The sequence below is a fragment of the Martes martes genome, assembly GCF_963455335.1.
Source record: "Martes martes genome assembly, chromosome: 6".
Taxonomy (NCBI): Eukaryota; Metazoa; Chordata; class Mammalia; order Carnivora; family Mustelidae; genus Martes; species Martes martes.
This window is the reverse complement of record NC_137893.1, coordinates 117,231,449-117,239,220: the sequence shown is the minus strand read 5'-3', so window position 1 is coordinate 117,239,220 and position 7,772 is coordinate 117,231,449. Positions and strand designations below refer to the sequence as shown.

Here is a 7,772-nt window from a genome sequence, read left to right as displayed (position 1 = left end):
CCCTCCCATGCAGGGACCTGTCACAGAGGCCTTCCCCTCTAGGGTGAAAGTGGGATCATTACCCCCATTAGTTCAGAGAATCCAGAGAATTCTCACCTGGAAGCAGTGATCTGGGCTTCCGTCACCAGATGTGCTGCTGGGAGGCTGTCTGGGAAGTTCCATCTTCCAGAAAATGAGGAGCCTTCAAGCTTTTGGGGGGCTGAGTAGGGTTTCTGGCCAGTCCCAGTGTTCCATATGCCAAGCGGGGAAAAGAGTGTGGAGAGCCAGCTCGGACCCCAGGAGTGGCCGAACGTGGCTTCCAGCTCAGCAGCACCTTGTGGCCTGTCCCTAGACCCTGTGAGCTATGGGACACCCTCCGTAAATCCCCTTACCTCTCAAACCAACCCAAGGGGCTTTGCCGCACAAGAATGGCAGTCAGGGGAGAAGAACCCCAGAGGAGCGGGCTTGACGAGGTGAGCCAGGCATAGACAGAAGCAGGAAAGGAGCCCAGGAAGGCAAACAGGGAGCTGGGCCAAAGCTGGAAGCCTTGAGGGGCCCCAAGAGGGGAGGAGCTGTCTTCAGTAGAATTGGGATGAGAACAGTTATTCACTCACCCATTCATTCACTCATTCATTCATTGAACAAATATTTTCTGGCCACAACCACGTGGCCAAGGCCTCAGGAACACATCTATGAACAAGACAGACAAGCACCCAACTTTCTGGAGCTGATGTTCTGGCCGAAAGGGTAGGGGGACAAAACGAATGCCAAACAGTCTGAGGGCTGTCGGTGTGGGGTAGGACACAAAGCTAAGAGCTGGCCTGGGAGTGGTGCGGGAGCAGTCCCTCGACACCTCGGGGTCTTTGGGAGGCTGGGGGGATGACAGGCCTCAGCAGACCCCCTGCACCTAAGGCCCTGTGCATTATGATGGCAAAGACAAGAAAAATGCTTAGCCTTTATTTAGTGCCTACTACATGCCCTCTCCTCCCTAGTTGACAGCAATGGCCCTTTTCTGCCCCCACTCTCCAGCCCACCAAGTTCCTGGCCACTCCCAAGTGAGACAGCTTGGTGGGCTCAAGGGACAGCCACTGGATATGCTCTTTGCCCCAAGAAAAATCCTGTCTGTGCGAGGCCCAGGAATGGAGGCACAGCCCTTGGGCCTCTCCCTTCGGACTGCCTCCTCTATCGGACTGCCTCCTCTATCGGACTGCCTCCCCCTTCTGACCACCTTCTGAGCTCTGAGTGGTGGGAGAAGGTGGGGAGGTTTCATTTGCCAGGGAGGTGGCAGTCGGGGTGGGTAAAGGTCAGTAGGAGCCTGAGGGAGCCTGGGTGAAGTTACACTGGAAGATGGGAGAGATTGAGTCTGAGTTGGAGGTAGGGCAGGGGGAAATAAGACACAGCTGGGGAGACAGCCCCAGGGTCTGCAGGGCTGTATGCTACCCTAACCTCCGGGGTTTCCCTCCATGGCCCTTCCCCCTTGAGTTTCATGGCAAGGCCACTCAGCCCCTGAGCTGGGCATCCCACCAAGTGACTGAGCAGTGAATGAATAGCTTCGTGTCACTCTACCAGTCCCCTCTGGTCCATCAAAGGATCTCCTCCCTGCTCACCCTCAGGAGAGCCCTTGGGGCAGGTCTGCCAGCTCTCCCTGGGGCTTCCGCTGTGCATACCTGAGCCGCAGAAGCAAGATCTCCAGCTCCACAGAGGACCTGGTGAGAAGGCTGAGTCCCCGCTCTAGAAGCAAGGAGCGTCTCATCTCGATGGCTGAGGAAGGAGGCCCTGGTTCTCCAGGCACTTGTGTTCTGACGCGCTTCTGAGCATCTCTAAAGGGACTGTGGGGCGTGGCAGCTGACAGCCGCTGTCTGGTATCAGGAGCCCTTCCACGCTCACGGACCCTGACCATCCTGACTGTCAGGTGGTGCTGTAGTCCCTTGCAACAGACCACTCGTGCTGCTTTGGTGGGAATGAAGTGTTTGCACAATCCCCTCGCCCCCCTAGGCAGCTAGGTTCAGCCTGGTGAATGGACGTGCCATGATGGATTTCCAGAAGCACCTCAAGGGGACAAGCATGTTCCTCTTCCTGCCTTTTGTTGCTGCCCCTGGCTGGCAGGCAGACAAGTGATGGCTGTCATCTCCAACCATGAGACAGAGGCCACATCACGAGGAGGGAAGAGCTGACAGTTGACCGTGGCACCACCAAGAACCCTCCCCAGTTTGCCCGTGTTAAGGTGAGAAAGAAACGTCTGTCTTCTTTGTCTTCTTTGTTCATTTTTGTGCAGGCAAACCCTCCCACCCTCTCTCCCTGCTTTCCCCTTCTCCACCAAATTGATGTAGCATTTACTGTGTAGAGAGCAGAAGAGGAATATGGAAGCCGCTAGAGGCAATTTAGAAAGGGGAAGATGTCAAGAAACAAGGCAATGGAGGTGGCACAGAAAGAGGAGGACAGAGCCTGGGGAGGAGGATTTGTCAGTGAAGGGTGGTGGGAAGAACCTTCTAGAAGAGCAGGGGAGGCAGGAACTTCCTACCCACCTGTGCCTACCCCAGTTCTCCCCTGGAGGGCCCAGTGCCTTCCCTCATCTCTCCGCTGGCCAGTGAAGACGCAGCACCCCTTCCTGGTGGAGCAGTGGGTGGGGGGTGGGGGTGCCAGTCTGGTGAGAAACGTGTTGAGTGAGGGCCTGAGGCTGGGGACAGGGAGGGAGCATCTCCCCAGAACTACACATTTCCCCAAATCAAGACAACAGGTCTAGGGTTGACCATGGCGATCCCCCCTCAGTCCTGAGCCCACCATACTATCCACGTGGCTTGCTTTTTAGAAGTGGGCTTCTACTGGGTCCCTGCCAAACTCAGTTCTGGAAACACATACTCGTCCTACTGTGTATGCTACACGGACATGGGGCCAAGTGCTAAGACGACCCCGTACCGCAGCCCCCCAGCACAGGCTGCCCTGAAAGGCTGCCCCAGGACTATGGTGTACAGGTACACGATTAACATCCAGGTCTCTGAGGGGAAAAAATGTCTTGTTGTGAAGTCTTTGCAGACTTCTGCGGTCTGAATCCTCCACCATGGCAATTTCTGAGCTGTAAACAGGAAGTATCAGAAGGCGGAAGGGGAACACCCTTGACGGGCCCTCAGGAGTCGCTCCAGCCCGCCACTGTCAGGGGCTTCTCATCACCTACAGCGGTGACTTAGGCCTGAGGCCACAGGTTGCCTGGCCTGCGTTTGGACTCCTGAGCCTTCCCACCAGCCTGTACCTTGTCTCTGGCAGGTTGGCCTCCATGGATGGGTAGAGAAGAGCAGAGAAGAACGAGGGGACAGTCAACCCCTAGAGCACCCTCTTGAGGTGCTCATTTTCCTTAACTTCTGCCATCGCGCGCCCATCCACCCCCACCCTCCCACATCCCTTCCAGGTCTTCTCCTTTATCCATGGATTTTCCTCACCTTCCAGTTCTCCTCCTTCTCCTCAGAAGGGATCATTCCCTGGCATTTGGAGCCTGGGCCTCCTCCCAGCCCCCGAAGCCCATTCTCTAACCCCCAGGTTCACAGGCCACACCCCCACACAGTGCTTTGGCAGCTGTCTCCTTCCCAGGCTCTCATCCTCTCAGTCCCTCCGCCGCCTGGCTGCCAAACCCCAGCCTATCCCAGAGGAGGCCTCCACAGACGCTTGCTGCTCTGGGAAAGCTGCGGTTCCATCAGCTTTCCACTGGCTGCCACAAACTGCTGTCTTCAAGAAAGGGTGGCTCGTCCCCCTCAGCCTCCCTGCCTGGCTCTGCCATCCCAGCCCCAAGCCTTCTGGCATCATCTGCTCCACCTCCAGGCAGCTCAGAGCCAGGCCCCCATCTGCCCTGGCAGCCTGCGGGCACTGAGGCTTTAGGGCCCCAGGGTAGGACACAGATCTGGGCCCCCAGCCCCCAGGCTCCTAGGTGCCCACCCTGTGGGGGACCTGCTTAATGACCTTGTGAGCAGTAATTACACCCCAGGGCCCGCTCTTAATAACCACGTATTCTCCCTGTCAATGTGCCTTAATTGAAAATGAGTAGGCGATACAAGTTGCTGTGAAGTTGGCTGGCAAGCCCTTAACGTGATATTAATTGTAGTAATTAGTAGTCACTTTGTGTTGGAGTCATCTATAAATAGGGGGTCCATTAGTTTAGCAAAAGAGCGTGATTTAAAATGCAAATAAAAGCCCAATTAGACAGATAAATCACTCGTCTTTCCCAGCAAATTATCATCTTGAGGGTGGGGGGTGGGGGCAGCAGCCGCTCTGAGGAGGCATGGGTCAGTTCAGGAGCGCTGGATTGTTACACCTGTGAGTGATCCCTCTGGGACACTGTCCCTTTAAACAAGTTTGCTCAGGCCTCAGGAGGCTGTCACTCTGGGTGGGGGGGGGGGGGTTCCTACAGACACTTTATAGGCAGGACCTGGCCTGTGGCCCAAGTAGCTCCTCCCCCATCTGCTGATTGGCTCCTTCTGGCCACACCGGAGCCCGTCTTAAAGGCAGAGTAGCAGAGCCCACCTCTAGGCTCTGGGAGAATGCGCTGGGGTGTGGGAGGGGTCCCATCTTTAAATGCAGCTCTTCCAGGTCCAGTGGGACCCCACAGATGCCATGTGTTATTTGGTGACGCTGAAGAGTTAAAAAACCAGCCCCACAACATTGTTCTGGGGGTAGACCACTTACTTTCCACCTCCCACTCCCTTCCACAAAAACACGGAGGTTCCTGGAATCTCTCTCTCTCTATCTCTCTCACACACACACACACACACACACACACCAGTATTTCTCACAGGCTTTGGGTGAACGTTGGACGTGGAAATGACTGGACATAGAAGGGGCCAGCTGGGGAGGTGTTAAGGCCAGAGGGGCAATGGATCGGCTAGTTCAGCCTTCATTTGATTAGAGCTTCACAAGTTCTCAACACCTTCTCCCACACCTGTGTCTCCACAATCTCACAACTAGGGAGGCGATGAGCTGCATCTGGGCACGTGGGTCCTTCCCTCCAGGTCATGCAGCTGCCACAGCCCTGGTGTTCAGAGCCCAGATCTGAGTTCTTCCGGCCCCTCACATCTGCCTGCCACCACCCCCTCTAAGAGCCCATCACCCTCTTATGGACAATCAAGGCTGACTCCTTCACGGTATCTGCATTTTAATGAGTCAAAGCCAGGCAAAGAGGCAGCTAGGCCCAAACCCAGGTGAGAACAGCCCATTCCAAGAGGGCTTTCCTCCATTGTCCAAGAAATGAGGGGCATGAAGGCTGTTTGAGAGTATTATCCTTTCTTTTATCTATTATCCTTTCTTTTACAACACAATGCTTGCAACAGGTGGTAGTACTTGTGATTTTTAATGTCCTACTTGACAGCATAAAATGTTGGCAACCCTATGTGGATCCTAAAGACGTTTTTAGAAAATTTTGACAGATATAAACTCCAACTGTTTGGTTGCTGCTGAGCTAAAAGACTGAACAGGAACTTGAGGCCAGATGACTCAGCTGGGGGGGGAGGGTGGAGGAAGAGAAGGTGAGAGAGGGAATGTGTGTGTGTGTGTGTGTGTGTGTGTGTGTGGTGGGGCTGGGGGGCGGTGAAATAGGAACATGTATCAGCGAAGATTTCCCTCTCTCTGAAATAGCATAAGAAGATGGCTACATCATGGATGAGGAACTAGAAGGAGGTCCATGTGCTGTCCAACCCATCTCCCTACATTACAGATGAGGAAATTGAGCCCCAGGGAAGGAAAATGACTGTGGCCAAGCCACATGGTGAGTTAGTGGTCTAGACTCTGCCCAGTGCACACCTCGTACCCTCCCCACTGGCCCCTTGTCCTTGTGTGGGCCCCTAAAGCCAGCTTGAGGGTCGATGTCATGGGAGACATGGGGTTTGCCTTGGTTGGCTGGTGAAGGTCTAGTTCTTCTGCAGAGGGGATGGTTTGTAGGCTCCCAGAAAATAGAAAACAGTCCTGCTGACAATCAGACCAAGGAGTTCCCAGAGGAACGATGTCCCTGTTCAGAAGAGGCCACGGACAAGGCCACTGGGTGTCAGCCATTTTGAGGGACCATGCTTCCCCACCGGTGACGGCTCTAGCCCTACGGAATCCTCCCACTTTTTAGATATAAATGAAGATCCTTACCACTGAATCGCACCCCACTTCTTGGCAACACCCACCCCCAGCCTGCCTCTGCTTTCTCAACCTCTCCCTAAATCATTCAGCACCAGCCTGAACCCTCTAAGAAGACTCTCACAGAAGCTTCCTTTTGAGATTCTCTGGAGTTCCTGTGGGGCGGGTTCTCCTTCGCTTGCAGCAAGCTAAATAAACCCAACTTTTTTGATTACAGGTGTGCTCCTGGTGGTATTTGGTGGCTGGGCTTTGAATATCCAACACATAATGTGAACAGGCAGTGTTCCAGGCAATGCAGTGGTGACAAAAAGCAACAGAATTCACAACTGTGTGGTGATACAGGGGTAACTAGACTTACCGTGGAGATCATTTTGTTATGCATAACAGTATTGAATCACTACGATTTACACCTGAAGCCAGTGGGATATTGTATGTCAATTACTCCTCAATTAAAAAAAAAGAATTCACAACAGTGTGGTACCAGCTTAAGGACAGATATAGAACGTGATCCATGGAATGGAACAGAGAGCCCAGAAATAAAATCATGTGTTCATGGTCAACTGATTTTTCAGCAAGGGTGCCCAGACCATCCAAAGGGAAAAGAAGAGTCTTTTAAACAAATAATTCTGGACAAACTGGATGGCTACACCCCCAAGAATAAAGTTGGATGCTTAACCTTACACCATATGTAAAACTAACTCAGACAGGCTCAAAGATATCTATAAGAACTAAAATTATAGGGGTGCCTAGGTGGCTCATTTGGTTAAGCGTCTGCCTTTGGCTCAGATCATGATCCCGGGGTCCTGGGATCCAGCCCCGAGTAAAGCTCCCTGCCTAGCAGAGAGTTTGCTTCTCTCTCTGCCCCTCCTCCCTGCTCGTGTTACCTCCCTCTCTCAAAAAAATATCTTTTTAAAAAAACCCTAAAATTATAAACTTCTTGAAAGAAAACAGGGATAAATCTTTATACCCTCAGATTTGGCAATGCATTCTTAGTTACGCCACTGAAAGCACAAGCAACAAAAGGAAAACGTAAATTGGATGAAAATTAAAACCTTGTGTGCTTCAGAGGATACTATCAAGGAAGTGAAAAGACAACCGAAAGGATAGAAAATATTTGCAAATCAGGTATCTGATAAGGGACTTGTGTCTAGAATAAAGAACTCTTATGACTCAATAGTAAAAAGACAAATAACCCGATTTTTAAATGGGCAAAAGATCTGAATAGATATTCTCTTGAAAGAGATCTACAAATTGCCAATAAATATAGGAAAAATGGCTTGACACCCTTAATCATAAGGGAATGCAAATCAAAGCCATGAGAGAGGGGGCACGTGGGTGGCACAGTTAAGTGCCTGACTTTTGATTTCCGCTCAAGTAGTGATCTCAGGTTCACAATCTCAGGGTCGTGAGATCGAGCCCCACATCAAGCTCTGTTCTCAGCGAGGCATCTGCTTGAGTTTCTCTCTCCCTCTGCCCCTCCCACCTCGCACACGCACACATGTGCACTCCCACTCAAATCTCAAAAAAAAAAAAAAAGCCATGAAATATCACTTGACACTAGGATGGCCATGATCAAAGAGTCAGATAACAAATTTGGGGGAGAAAATGGGGACATCTGAACCCTCAAACTCTTCTGTTGTTGGGCATGTAAAATGTTTCAGCCACATGGGAGAGTAGACTGGCAGAAGATA

General features: G+C 52.2%; 1 long non-coding RNA gene across 1 annotated transcript; it reads left to right on the top strand.

The window, feature by feature from the left end:
* Positions 1 to 643: 643 nt before the first annotated feature.
* Positions 644 to 6,760, top strand: LOC308344726. Its single transcript, XR_013967007.1, has 3 exons — positions 644 to 2,203; positions 5,596 to 5,725; positions 6,299 to 6,760. It is a non-coding gene; the product is annotated as an uncharacterized lncRNA (long non-coding RNA).
* The last annotated feature ends 1,012 nt before the right edge of the window (positions 6,761 to 7,772 follow it).